Source organism: Panthera onca, chromosome A3, assembly GCF_046562875.1.
Source record: "Panthera onca isolate mPanOnc1 chromosome A3, mPanOnc1 haplotype 2, whole genome shotgun sequence".
Lineage (NCBI taxonomy): Eukaryota > Metazoa > Chordata > Mammalia > Carnivora > Felidae > Panthera > Panthera onca.
Window position 1 is genome coordinate 13,087,913 of NC_138341.1, and position 14,783 is coordinate 13,102,695.

Consider the following 14,783-nt stretch of genomic DNA (forward strand, 5'->3'; position numbering starts at 1 on the left):
AATTTATAGGCAGAAGAGAATGTCTAATTTGCACATAACTGATGGCAGGAAAATGAAAGATAAGTTCATAACATTTCAGCTGACTCTGCAGTACAGCTTGGCTTTTTATTTTTATTTCCTTCAAAGTTAAAAGGAACAGAAACACAAGCACAATGATTTCACTGCTTGTGGATGTGACTCTTTGTCCTGTACTCAAAGCTCTGCGTGATCTGGCTGAAACCCCCCAGGATTCCAGGCTCACCTGTGAGGGGTTCACTGATGGAATCACCTATACATGGTACCCCTCCCCACTCCCCCAAGGATGCCTTTTGCATTCCAAGCTCATGGTGTCCCTCTTATCCATACAGTCATGAATGAATTTATTCTTTCACTCAAATGAGTCGCTTTCTGGTGTTGGGAGATGCTGATGAATATGACAGGCATGGACCCTTACCTCAGGGACTATATAGCCTGACAGGCAACTGCTATAAACACATGCTAGGTGCATCTTCCCCCAGTTTCCATCAGTTGGTATACTGCCCCTCTCTTCCAAATATTACTTATTTCCTCCTGTCTTTCCTAAACTCTCCAATGGGTGCAACTCTCCTATTTGCCTGTACTTCCTCCTGACATTTCATAGCTACTACTGTCTACTAAGTGCTCTATGGCTAGTGCTGGACTAAGCACTGTAGACAGGTTATTGGATTTAATTTTCAGAATAACATTATGAGGTAGATAATGTCATGAAACCCAAGTTTCCCAAAGATGAGACTGAGGCTTAGAGATGCACTCTGCCCAGGGTCACGCCATTCTAAGTGCTGGAGCCTGGCTTCAGACCCAGGCAGCCTGACCTCAGAACATGGGCACTCAATCATTATGGCTTTCTGCCTCCATATTTTATCCCCATCATTCTTGTCCCTCCTCACCCTCTGGCCCAAGGCTGAGAGTTTCCTGAAGGCAGGCTTGTCTCATTCACCTCTCATCCTACCCTGCCTGTCCCACCCCACCTCCCTGTCCAGTGGGACTAGATACTGAGTCAATATTTGACCGATTTAATTGAATTCTACGGATACCCAATTTAAATTCTATGATCTATTCTTAAACCATCTAGATGACCTTTTGAGTTCTTATAACACATCAGCTCACTTTGTACTTCAATATTCTGTGGTTTCATTTGCATAAACTCCTTGGTGTTTGTATCTCCGGATATTTTATCATGCTAGAAAGCTAGCTGCATTTGCTTTTATTCATGCATCTGCTATTATAGAAAGTGAGGAAGGAGTCTGACTTGTCCAGGAGGCTGAAAAACATTTCAAAGGATAGACGGGCCTATGAAAAAGGCTTCTGGGTTATTCCAGGAGGGTACAGCTCAGGAAATGCTTTGAGCAGAGGTCTCTGCAGACTCAGCTTTTTCAGTGACAGGTCATTGGATGGCAGCCTCCATCACCAACATCAGAGGTCTGAGGGGCAGAACCCAACCTGCCCAGCCATGGTTTCCCTCTTAGCAATTCTCACCACAAATCCTTTGTAGAAAGTATAGGGTACTTAAGTCTAGTTGCAGGAGAGTGATTTGAACACTGATCTTATATAATAATTCTGATCTGCAATCAAGGACTTCACTGAGGCTGAAAAGATGTAGCTCCCAATAACTATGTAGCCCACACAGACTTCAGGAAACTATTTCCCTTGGGAGACGATGGGCACAAGTGCTGGTGCAAGTGGGTACAAGCAATACCATTGTCCTGAAGATTTAATCAGAATCAAGTAGAAGTCTGCCTTTTATCCATTATTTTGGCAGAACTATAAGTTTCCTGGGTCTCTGAAATGAAATTCTTAAAGATAGGAAAATTATGTGGTTACTTGCTGTATGAAATTATTTTGTTACTAGCAATATGAATAGGTAGGTAGGTAGGTAGGTAGGTAGGTAGGTAGGTGTTAACAGTATGAACATGAGCTTAAACTGCATTATCTGTACTATCATGGGCATCAAGGCCAAAGGAGTGAGCAATAGCATTGAGGTACTGCCTTCCAGTTTCCCAGTATCAAGCTCCTGTCTTATTCACTACTGGCAAGAAGTGGACTCTTGGGAATTATGTAAGATCTGTGAGAGAAACAAACTCTAACTCGTTAATATAGGGCAAGGTGTTGAGTACTCTAGTAGAGGAGAAAATGCCCAATGCTAAGAAAATGAGTGAATACAATTTTGTACAGTCACACACTAGGACATGACATTACATTGAGATACAAAAATACTCCTACACGACAACATAAAGAAATCTCACAGACAAAATGTTGAGTGAACTCAGTGATAAACAAAAGAATACATGTAACTGAATGATTCCATTTATATGAAGTTCAAGAATAGGGAAAACTGTTTTAGAGAGAGGATGGGAAAGGATGTACTCCAAGGAAGGGATACTGAAGCATTAGATCTGCTGAGGAATAACTACACGATTTCATATTTCAACATTTTTGAACATGCTACTTCCTGCCTACAGTGTGGCCCCCTCCCTTGTCTGCCTGGTGGAAATCTGCTCATCCTTTAGGACTTAGCCCTGGGAAGACATTCATAAGACCCTTCCTTACCCTTTACGAAATATCTCTGGTAACTGGTTACCAAAACTACTATTGGTTTTTCTTTGGCAAGATGGAACCAATGTCGGAGCAAAATGAATAATAAAGAGGTTTATTTTTCACTAGATATTTTTTTTATTGTATGTATTACCTATTTAAAATAGAATTTAGAATTAAAATAGAAAATAAGTGAAAGTGAAAGTTAAGTTCCTGAGCTACCAGTTTACTATAAATTAGGAATAAAGGGGTAGACACTCTAACCCCCTAGGAGCTTTCCTCCTCTCGCCTACCCCAATCCAGAGACCGCTTTTTCCTTCTTAAGAAGACATTGAGCAAAGCTAAATGAAGCTGGAGTATGGCAACTAAAGAGGGAGTTAAAATCTGTAGGTTGATCATAGTAAGGCTCTCATACAAAGTTACAGTAAAGTTCTTACAGGAGAAAAGAGATTATGAAATACAAAACTCAAAAAGAACGGAATTCACCGATTACCCATGTAAACACAACAATGGGTCAAATCTCCCCAGGCTGACCCTCCCTTATGTGCATTCCGTGGTCTCTCATGGTCTATGATGAAACAGGGAAAATTGCTATAAAATAATATGCTTTTCACCTTGAAAGCAGAGGATCTGACTTTGGAGAGCTGGGGATATTTTTCTGAAGTAGGATACACAATTGATTATGGGTAGCATAAATTTAATGTTACCATAAACTACAAACCACAGCTAAGATATTGTCTTCTGGAATCCTCATTTCTAATATTAAACTGCTCTCATAATAGAATAGGCAAACTGTTTTCATTCAACCCTGAAACAGATATTTATTTCACATTTACTCTGTGTAGTATATAAAAATAATAAATGCTCCTAGTTTCATCATATTTATGTTCTAATAAATTATGAGCAGGAGGAAAGTAAAACAAAGAAACAAGTATGGGATTTCATATGAAAGGGTTGTGGTTCAAGCCACATTTCTACTATATTTTGTAACATGATACTAAGCAAGTCACTGTGTCTCTCTAAATCTTAATTTCTTCATCATAATATTGGATTGATAAGACTGAAGAACAGGTTTTTCAGGAGCACCCAAAACAATTACAGATTACCGCATGTATTCTACAGCAGACACTTAATACAGTTTTGACTCTCTTTTATACATTTTCTCCCTATGATATGTTAGCATGGTGTGTATTAATCATGAAACTACTACCTTCCACTTAACCAACCAATCAACCTGTAGAGCATAAACATATTAAGGAGTCAATATGATGTAACTGTTCAGTTTGGGATGGAAAATATTACAATTAAAACCTCAGTTACTGGGGTGCCTCAGTGGCTCAGTCAGTTAAGCGTCCGACTTCGGCTCAGGTCATGATCTCATGGTTCGTGAGTTCGAGTCCCGTGTCAGGCTCTGTGCTGACAGCTCAGAGCCTGCTTCGGATTCTGTATCTCCCTCTCTTGCTGCCCCTCCCCCATTCATGCTCTGTCTCTCTCTCTCTTGAAAATAAACATTAAAAACATTTAAAAATCTTCTCAGTTACTGTTTGTTTTCAGAAAAATTATCTGATCTCTAGGAGTTTTAGTTTTCTACTTTCTAAAAAGGGGGATAAAACCATCTTCTCTTAAGGGCTGATGTGAGGCTAGCCTAGGCTACACCCTGCTTAAGAAGTCACTGAGTAAGCATTTGTTTTTCAATTTCTTTCCCTTAAAAATTGGTGTGTTTTGCATTTTTAAAAATAATTTTCTGAAATCCATTGAGATAAATGGAGACACCTCAGAATAGAAAGCCATCAAGAAAGTCATCAGAAGTAAGAGGGTAAAAAGGAAGAAAAGCACAAAGCTCGATTCTGTTTTCTGAAGAAGATGCACCCTCAATAAACTCTTGCTAAAAACACAGCCACTCTTTGGTGACTGGTCAGTTGCCAAATGTCACCTTGTAAATTATCCACCCCTCAACACATCATGGGATTCCTCTTAAGATGTGGGCTTCCTCGTCCTTTTTTCCAGTGGACTTTTTCAGCAAAGACCAGGCACTGCTCCAGCATCCACTTACCTAGCAGCTGCTCGGTGCCAGGAAACGGACACACAGACCTCTTGCCAGTTTGATCCCATCACTGCACTTAAGCTTCAAACCAACTCCCAAGTTCTTTTTGTACACTTCGTGACTGACCCAGCCATTCATGGCCAAGCATCTATTATAGAGAAACTCCTGGGCATGTATGCCAGGAAATATGTTCAAGAAAGTTCATGCCTAGGGCTGAATCGTGTCCCCTTAAAATTCATGTGTCGAAGCCCTAACCTCTCAGTATCTCACAATGGGAACTTATTTTGAAACAGAGTTGCTGCAGATGTAGTTGGCTATGTGAAGATGAGGTTACACCAAAGTAAGGTGAACCTCTGAAACCTTTGGCTTCTTTTAAGAAGAACACCACACAGACAAACACACACACAGTGAGAGCACCACGTGAGGACTGTAGCGATGCTACCACAAGCCAAGGAGCCACCAGAAGCTGGGGGAGGGGCCGGGAACAGATCCCTTTCCTCATACTTCGGAGGGAGAGCCACCTTGCCGACACCTTAATTTTGAACTTCTGGCCTCTTGAATGGTGACATGATCAATTTCTGTCATTCTAAGCCACCCAGTGGTGCTATTTTGCTATGGCCACCCTAGCACACCAATATAGGCTGATACTCAGTATGCACTGGTACCACTGATGAGTTGTCAAAACATTGAGCTAGTTTTCCTCCAGTTAGTATGTGGATAGTTATGTCACTGCCCTGAGTCTGTTAGGCACCCCTGGCGTCCTGGCCCACCCTAACTCCTTTCTTGGGACGCATGGGCTTCCCCCCATGATACAAAAGTAAAGGTTTAAGGCCTCATGAACTCAGAAAGCTTCAACCACCTACTTAGGCTGGTTTACTCTCTCCATGCAAGAGGCTGAAGGATACGCACATTCTCCTCAGCTCACCACTTCCTCATTGCACCTTAGGACAGGGCCATGTTCTCTTCACATTGTAAGGATTTTACCTCTAAGCTCTCTAGAGAATAAGATGTGTACATATTATAATTATATATATAATATATGGGAATGTAATAAATATCCCAAATCTATACAATTCTCTATAGTTCCTAGTTCCCATCAAAATGGAGATCCTGAAGTTAAGGGTGAGTTAAACTCACCTACCCAAAGTTTTAGACCTAAAGATCTAATAATATATTCCTAAGTGTGTCCATTGAATGATTTCCCATCACAAGTAGCATTGTCCATGTCTTGTTTCTGCGACCTCACACAGGAGCCATTCCCACTCAGAATTCCTTTACCAAGTAGCATAGGACATACATGCTTCCCCTGTCTCCAGACATCCAGAGAAAACACAGATAGAGTTGCTACCTCTGTTAAGCTGGGGAAGGAAAACTGTGATGCTGCCTGGCACATACATAAAATATTACAGGCTATACCTTCATTGCAGGTAGGCCTCTCACAAAATGATGTGATCCTGTGATCTCACCACATTAGATCTATCAACAGCTCACTATGCTCTAAGGGGAAACCGCTTTGTAGACATGATGTCATATGAAGTCACTACTGCCTAGCTGAAATAGTCATCCATGCAGGCCTGTGATAACACCTGTGTAGGATGGACGTGGATGTAAACTACAGCTTTAATAGGAGCCCTGGCTTTCTAGAAAGATTATATTTCAGAACCCGCATTCATGCATTTCAGTTGCCATGGGCACAGGCAACTGTGTGGATATGAAGCTTTTAAGTTAAACAGCCAAAGGAGACTTTTGATTAAAGCAGATCTCAGCTTGCTTAATGAGTAATGATAGATCCTAAATCCAATACACCAACTCTTTGAGGGAATTGTCAATGTAGTTTATTTGCTTCCAATGACATTTCTTAAGTCACGTTTGTTGCATGAATTAGTGAATGAATGAATAGTTTAATTAATGGGTATAGATTGAGGGACTGTATATGATAGGCATTTTGCCAACAGGCAGAGATGCAAAAATGAATAAAATATGGTTTCTGCTCTCAAAGATCTCACTCTTCAGTGAAGAAGGAAGTTATACATAATGGTAATTTTTTAAATAGACAAGTTTTATGTCCAAGAGAAACCGTTCCTGGGAGAAGAAGACAGTGCCAGACAAGGCTATGAAGGGGGCAGTGATACTGAAGCTTAGTCCTAGTGGATGAGTGGGCTTTGCTCCAATACATTTGAAGACAAAGAACATTCCAGAAGAAGGAAGAATGTTTAGAAAACCTAGTCATGAAAGAACAACATCCTTTGGGAATGCAAGGAATATTTCTCATTCAGACAGATAGTTCTAGCATTGCTCAAGTACCAATCAGTAATGCCTTTAATATCTGGCAATCTTAATCATCCAAAACATGACCTGGAAAGGGCTCCTCAACGTGGGCACAACCTATAACAAAGTCCATGCACTTGATTTCTTTGTGGAATGGTGACACCATCTTCAGAACAAAAACCTAGGTAGGTAAATGCTTCATGTGACATCAAGTTTACTCATTTGACAAACACAGTCTTCAATAGTTTTTTTTGGGAACATACACAAGGGAAAACATAAACTGAGAAAAAGAAAAAAAGAACAGAAAAATGCAGAAATCTAGTAATCATCTTACTAGTCCTTCTCTTCCCCCAATAAGAATACATCCAGCTCCCAGAGCATATAACAGGAAAATATAACTTTGTAATGATCCTTCTGACTAGGAGACTGGTTAAGATTCCAAGTCTGAAATGTGTTAAAGTAAGGTAACAGGCAATGACTCCATAAAGTTTCTCATCAAAACCACCTAACCATTAAAAAGTCTGGCTTATTCAGGGTGTTAGTTTTTACTCATTTTTAAATGTGTTCAAGGAATTATCCATTTCTGAAAGGTCTGACTGGAAAACTGAGATCAGTACATTTTCACTTACCTCATGATTAGTGAAGCAGATATTGGCTTCCTTATCCTATGATTCTTTTGTGTGATGAACAAAGTCACTAGGTTAATCAGAAGACAGTCAGTTGAAATGCATATTTTATTTAGACATCCAGAGGCAGAAATATTATTACACCAAGTTTTAAATTGAAAATCAAGTGAAGGCATTAAGCAGGATTTTAAAGAGATGAAACTACACTCTGAAATACTCAAAGAGGCTGCTCTTATAAGGACAGGGGCTGGGAGTTAGGCTAATGGAAGGTTTTGACTCTCCTTGCACGTTTCTGCAAAGATGCAGAAAAACGCAAACATATGCAATATTAATCATACACAACAAATCCATGACATCTAGTACCTGGCTTACATCCAAAGAAAAACGGAACTGTATCTCAACTCTACTACCTGTTAAAATTTTAACCTTATTCTGAATCACGGTTTAAACTCTCAAAATTGATTTATCTATCTAGCTTTTGGATACCTTTGAAATTCAAATGAAGTAAGTCTGTAAAAGCATGATCCTCATTCCATGACTTTTTCTTTCCAACAGGAGTCTTTAGAGAGCAGAGATGACACCTGGGAGAACTACTGCCATGAGTCTTTGCTCTCCCAGTTTTACAGGGCTCTTGTGAGATTAGAGATCATATATGGTAAGTGCTGGCACATATGTAAATGGTCAGTAAAAAGTAATTGTTGTTATTCTATGCATTTAAAACTCCAGGAAAGAATTCCCATCTTAAATTGTCTTTCTACAGGAGATCATTAAAGAGCATTTCTGATTTAAAAATAGGTACCAAAGCTCTTCTTCAGTTAAAAACCTGACTCATTTCTCAAGTTACAAATATAATACCCTCATAGGTTTTTTGGTTTCTACAATGACAAGACTTTCTGCTCAGAAACAGATTTAGTATGAAGTTTAATCCTCCAGGGCTCTTACTTTGCAAAGTCCCCTTGAGGTTCTGGAAGAGGCAAATAGTGTATTCAATCAGTTATGCGATTTTATAAAATTTGCAGAATAAATGTGTTTTAGCAGCAGACAGTTAAGACCATTGACTTTCCACTTTATCTGTCACACTCCCCTTCCTGTCAGGCACAGAGCACCTAACCAAAAGGTATGGAGTACCTAGAAAAAAGGAAAACTGAACTTGAGATATATTCAGTTTGGTTTTAAAGAAATATACTGATGTGGCTCACAACACTTCCATGTATAGTTAAGTCTTTGATAGTCGTTTTGTATAGGGATGTCTTCCAGGGACACTACTGCCACCAACTGTGGCAAGTGACCTCATATTTTGACATGAAGGTATAGGGCAGAGGTTGAAGGCTGATAGGAATAAGTCCCATAGTACCTGGTGCTAGAATTAAGTGGGTAATAGAAAAGAGACAAAGTTTGAAAGGAACAGAGCTGAAAATTCTTCCAAATCCTATAACTTAATATGAAAGATGATAGAGATTTTCCTAAATTTAACAATGACCCCAGGAATATAAATACCATTGCTAAAATTATTATTGATCAATATTTTTTAATTCAATTAACACCTATAGACAAAAAGGTGAATTTTTTTTATTCTCTCTATAGATAATATTATAAAATATCATCATACAAAAATATAATCAAATACAGCTTAACCAAATAAACAAAGAAAAAATATTATAGAGGTAAGAAAAGCAGTTAATAAAAACTATGATAGCTCTCAACTTTAAAAATTTTTCATGTGCTGAAATTTTTCATTTTTTCGCATGTATATTTTTCAGTCTAAATTAATATTTACTTTTGTATCTCATTTTTTCTTTTTTTTTCTAAAAAGAAAATCCCCAAAATAGGTGTTTGAAGTCCCATAAAATCTGCATCAGTCAATCCCCTCTCAACATTCACTCAGATCCTGAACTGTCTATATACACAGTACTTTTGGTGGTCCAAGTAGCACTTAATTATCCTCTTGACCTCCAGCATTTAATCAGTAGATAAAGGCACTAGGAACAAAATGGAGATCAAATATCACTTTTATTAATGGATACCCAAAGACTATCATAGGGCTCCAAAGCATGCAAGGGAGACCTGAAGCCAATCTGGGTGGCCTATTTTGTCCCACATGGGAGGCATGAGACCTGACTCACCCACCAGTCACAATCAGAGCAGGTAGAAAATATTTCATGTCTTCCTGAAACTGGAAAGCCTATTCCATAGGTTCATTTCATACAAACTGGAAACCCATCTATTCAATGCACCTGGGCACACTGAGTTCAAAGAGGACAAGAAATAATAGGAAATCCAACATCCACATTGCCTTTACAGTGAAATCACTGTGGTGGCTAAAAAAAAATGTTCTCCAAAGTAGATAAGGATGTACCCAATTAAATTAGCTTCACCTTTTTTTTTTTTTTTTTTTTTTGAATGTGTGTGTGGTGGTGGAGTCCTGGAAAGGAACAGAACAAGTGTTTCTTCAAATATCCCCTCTCCATGGATGTTCCTTCCTATGAAAAAATGAGTAAAGGGTAATAATGATTTATCATTGGAAAGGGTCTAAAGACTGATTTAAATAAAAGACTCAAATTCTTTGAACTGATAGCAAAACATAGGAAACACCAATGTGTATGTATCAACTTAACTGTAGAATATACCTATTAACCTAAGTTCTTTGGGTGTTTGCTAAATCTTGGAACAAATATGCACATTCTCCTGCCTTATGAAAATTTTCAGAAAGCGAATAGTTAACCTAAGGATATAAAACAATCATTCTGTAATAAATACATAACCTAAGTCTGCTACTAAAGTTAGTTTGCTTCAGGGTCTTATACCATTCCAGGAATTTATTTGTGTAGGTACACTTTTGCAGTATGAAAAGAAGCATATTTTGATGTACTTGTAATGTCAAGGAGAAATAACCTGTAACTCACAAACAAAAGAACTATAAACATTTAACATGCATTTACCATGAGCAAAGAGAGAACCTCACTGTGTCTGCCTCAGGGAAGCAGAAGAACCAGATATGGAATCAGGGAGTTGGAACCTATTGAGGGATGTAGGTAACATAGTGAAGTGAACAACAGAATAATGCAGGTGTTCTGAGCATAATTATGCTGCTGGATAGCCATATGATCTTTAAAAAGTGAACTATATTTTCTCTGGACCTCCACACTCTCATACACACCTGTGTGTGCATGCGCACGCACACACACAGAAAAAAATGAACTCATCCAGCTGTTAAGATCAGTGACAAAGTACAGGATTGAATTCTTGATGCAGTGCTTCCCAAAGAGCATTCATCTTGATTCCAATATGTGATAAAAGTTCTGAAGAACAGCTTTCCATGGTCAAATAATTTTAGAAAATGTTGCATATTTTCCCCGTTGATATATTCAGTGTGCATTAGTCTGTTAGTCTAAGATGTACGACAGTAATGTAATAGTTTTATCTTTGTTTAGCATAATGCTTGAAAAATGTATTTATGAAAACCTTTTAGGACAATATCTATGATATATAATTTGGGAATGTCCTCTGAGGCAACATTTGAGAGTTGCAAACAAATTCTTTAGAGACCTACAACACAATACTGCATTTAGATAACATAGGCAGAATCCTGCTTTGAGCTGTCCTCCTGTGATAGTGCTGAATTTGTTATTTGGAATGCCAATGGCCAAACATAGGAGAATCCTTTGATATAAAACATGAAGTGGAGGGGGAGGGGTGTTGGAGGAGGGAAGAGTATGTTGATCTTTAATAATATTTTTCTTAATGCAAACAAAAACTTTTTTTCAAACCTTTAGTTAAATTCTAGCTAGTTAACATATAGTGTAATATTAGTTTCAGAAGTAGAATTTAGTGATTCATCACATAACATACAACACTCAGGGCTCAACACAAGTGCCTTCCTTAATACCCAACACCCATTAGCCCATTCCCTCACTCACCTCCCTCCATCAACCTTCAGTTTGTTCTCTATAGTTAAGAGCTTCTTATGGTTTGTCTCTCTCTATCTCTTTTTCCCCCTTTTCCCATGTTCATCTGTTTTGTCTCTTAAAATTCCACATGTGAGTGAAATCATATGGTATTTGTCTTTCTCTGACTGACTTTTATTTCATTTAAAATAATATATTCTAGCTCCATCCACATGGTTGCAAATGGCAAGATTTCTTTGGTTTTTTTTTTTGGATGGCTGAGTAATATTCAATTATATCTGTATGTGCACACACACACACACACACACACACACATACATACATCTTCTTTATCCATTCATCAGTAAATGGACCTTTGGGCTCTTTCCATAATTTGGCTACTGTTGATAGCCAAACTGCTACTATAAACATTGGGGTGCATGTACCCCTTTGAATAAGTATTTTTGTAGCCTTTGGATAAAAACCTAGTAGTGCAATTGCTAGGTTTCTTTTGAGGAACCTCCATACTATTTCCTGAGTAGCTGTACCAGTTTGCATTCTTACCAACAGTGTAAGAGGATTCCCCTTTCTCCACATCCTTGCCAACATCTGTTGTTCCCTGTGTTGTTAATTTTAGCCATTCTGACAGGTTTGAGGTGGTATTTCATCATGGTTTTGATTTGTATTTCCCTGATTATGAGTGACATTGAACATCTTTTCATGTGTCTGTTGGTCATCTAGATGTCTTCTTTGGAAAAAAGTCTACTCATGTCTTCTGCCCATTTCTTAACTGGCTTATTTGTTTTTTGGGTGATGAATTTGATAAATTCTTCATGAATCTTTTGGTAGCAGGAAATCATGTGGGGCTGAAGATTCATTGACTTAAATATGTTTGTCACCATGCTAGGACCTCATGTGGGAAAAGTTGACATATAGTAAAAAAAAGAAAGTCACAAGTTCTAACTGTGAATTATGTTCTATGAGAGATACAAAATACTATAAATTTATGGTATTTATTTTTTATTTTTCATTTTTTTTATTTGAGTAGAGAGAGAGAGAGGAGAGAGAGCATGCATGCACAAGTGGGGGAGGGGCAGAGAGAGAGAGGGAGAGACAGAATCCCAAGCAGACTCTGTGATGTCAGCACAGAGCCTGATGTGGGGCTTTAACTCACAAACTGTAAGATCATGACCTGAGCCAAAATCAAGAGTCAGATTCTTAACCAACTGAGCCACCCAGGCACCTCTATGGTCTTTATTCTAAAAGAACTTAAGATTCCAGTTGGGGAAATAATGCACATATATGTAACCAAAAAAAAAAAAAAAAAAAAAAAAAGAAAAGAAAGAAAGTTGTTAAAAATAGATTAAGAAGATAAAGCAGAGACAGTGGAGCTGTAGGTATTTGCAGAAAGGATAAATCCCTCTGTGTGGTAAGGGAAAACTACATAAAAGAAATGGATGGCTCAGGTGTTTCTCTTTTTTTAGTTTATTTGTTTATTTTGAGAGAGAGAAAGCACGATCAGGGGAGGGGCAGAGAGAGAGGGAGAGAGAGAGAATCCCAAGCAGGCTCTGGGATGTCAGTGCAGAGGCTGACATGGGGCTGGATTCCATGAACTGTGAGATCATGACCTGAGCTGAAATCAAAATCAGATGCTCAACCAACTGAGCCACCGAGGCACCCCCTAAGAATGATTATGCTGAGCATGGAAGGATGGATGGATGGATGCATTGATGGATGGATAAAAGAGTAAACATCAGAAATGATAATGAGAACAGTTTAAGATCGAAAACTGATCATGTATCAGAATATCTCAGGTAGAAATACCACGAATAATACCTGATAATGAGAAATTTAAAGCAAAAGCTATCAGGCCCCAGATTTTGTATATATATATATATATATATATATATATATATATATATATAAATTTTATATATAAAATTTAAATTTTATATATAAAATATATAAAATTTAAATTTTATATATAAAATATATAAAATTTAAAAAATTTAAATTTTATATATAAAATTTATATATATATACATATATATATAAAATTATATATATATATATATATATAAAATACAGGTAAGTGTTGAAGGAATAACAAAAAGAAAAGAAAATAAAGAAAAGAAAAGAAAAGAAAAGAAAAGAAAAATACATGTTTCTGAACCACAGGAGCTCAAGATATATTGATACAGGAGAGGAAGAAATAGGCATATACACAAGTAACTCAAATAAAATAAGGTAGCAGTTCAATCTTTAGTGTAAGCCAAACCCCAGATTATAGAGTACAAAGGAGGGAGTTAAAATTTGACTGTGATATTCTATAAAGATTATATAAAGGGGGTGACATTTAAGCCAAGTCTCTAAGAATAAATTATATCAAATGAGACAGAGAAAGAGGAGAGCATTTCAGAAAGTCCAGACCAAAAAGCAAAGGAATGGAGATGCAAGCAGAAATTGGATGATTAAATAATGTTAAATAACAAATGTGCCTATGAGGTGCAGGTGGCAGTGGATGAGACTGACAATAGGTGAAAGGGTCTTCACAGTTAAGGGCTAAAAACTGTGAAGGGTCTTGAGTGCCATATTAGCAAAGGATTCATGCATTATTAACTTTATGGTTAAGTCTGTTTTAAAACAAAACTTTTCCAACCATTCTCTCAGGATATGCAGGGACCACTGAGGAGCCAATCCAGAGAAGACAAGATCAGAAGAAAATAAGAAAGCACTTGCTTCCAAGTTCCACATCTTCAACTCAGAATAGCTCTGCTCCGAATATCATTTCATGTTCAGCTTCCACTTAGGGTTTGGTTTAAACAAAAAGACCTATAAGTTTTTAAAATGTTTACCACCCTCAGGGAGCCTGGGTGGCTCAGTTGGTTAAGCATCTGACTTCGGCTCAGGTTATTATCTCGCAGTTTGTGACTTCAAGTCCCACGTCAGGCTCTGTGTTGACAGCTCAGAGCCTGGAGCCTGCTTGAGATTCTGTGTCTCCCACTCTCTCTGCCCCTCCCCTGCTCATGCTCTGTCTGTCTGTCTCCCTCTCTCTCTCAAAAATAAATAAACATTAAAAAAACTTTTAAATAAAAATTAAAAAATAAAATGTTTACTACCCAAAGATTTGAAAAGATAATTGGTTGTCAAGTACAAGATACTATAGAAAGGCAAGGATACTTTAGGAAGATATTGTAACAATTTAGGTAAGATATGACTAACATTTTATTAGAGAAATCAAAACTAGTAGAAAATGGAAACATTCAAAAAATATTTCTGAGTTATGATAAGCAGGAACTGTCTGTTTACTGAATGTTGACGTTGAGATACAAAGTGGACATACAATGATGACTCTAACGTTTATGTTCAAGGGCCTAGAAATATGAGTGTATCATTCACTGAGGCAAGGAT

At 37.7% G+C, this 14,783-nt stretch overlaps 1 long non-coding RNA gene across 1 annotated transcript in view; it reads left to right on the forward strand.

Moving 5' to 3' along the window:
* Positions 1-5,900: 5,900 nt before the first annotated feature.
* Positions 5,901-14,783, forward strand: part of LOC132689370 (uncharacterized) — a 35,709-nt gene continuing 26,826 nt past the window's right edge. Inside the window, exons 1-2 of the long non-coding RNA XR_009614983.2 lie at positions 5,901-6,021; positions 8,044-8,143. This is a non-coding gene — a long non-coding RNA (uncharacterized LOC132689370). The remainder of the gene's footprint in view (positions 6,022-8,043; positions 8,144-14,783) is intronic.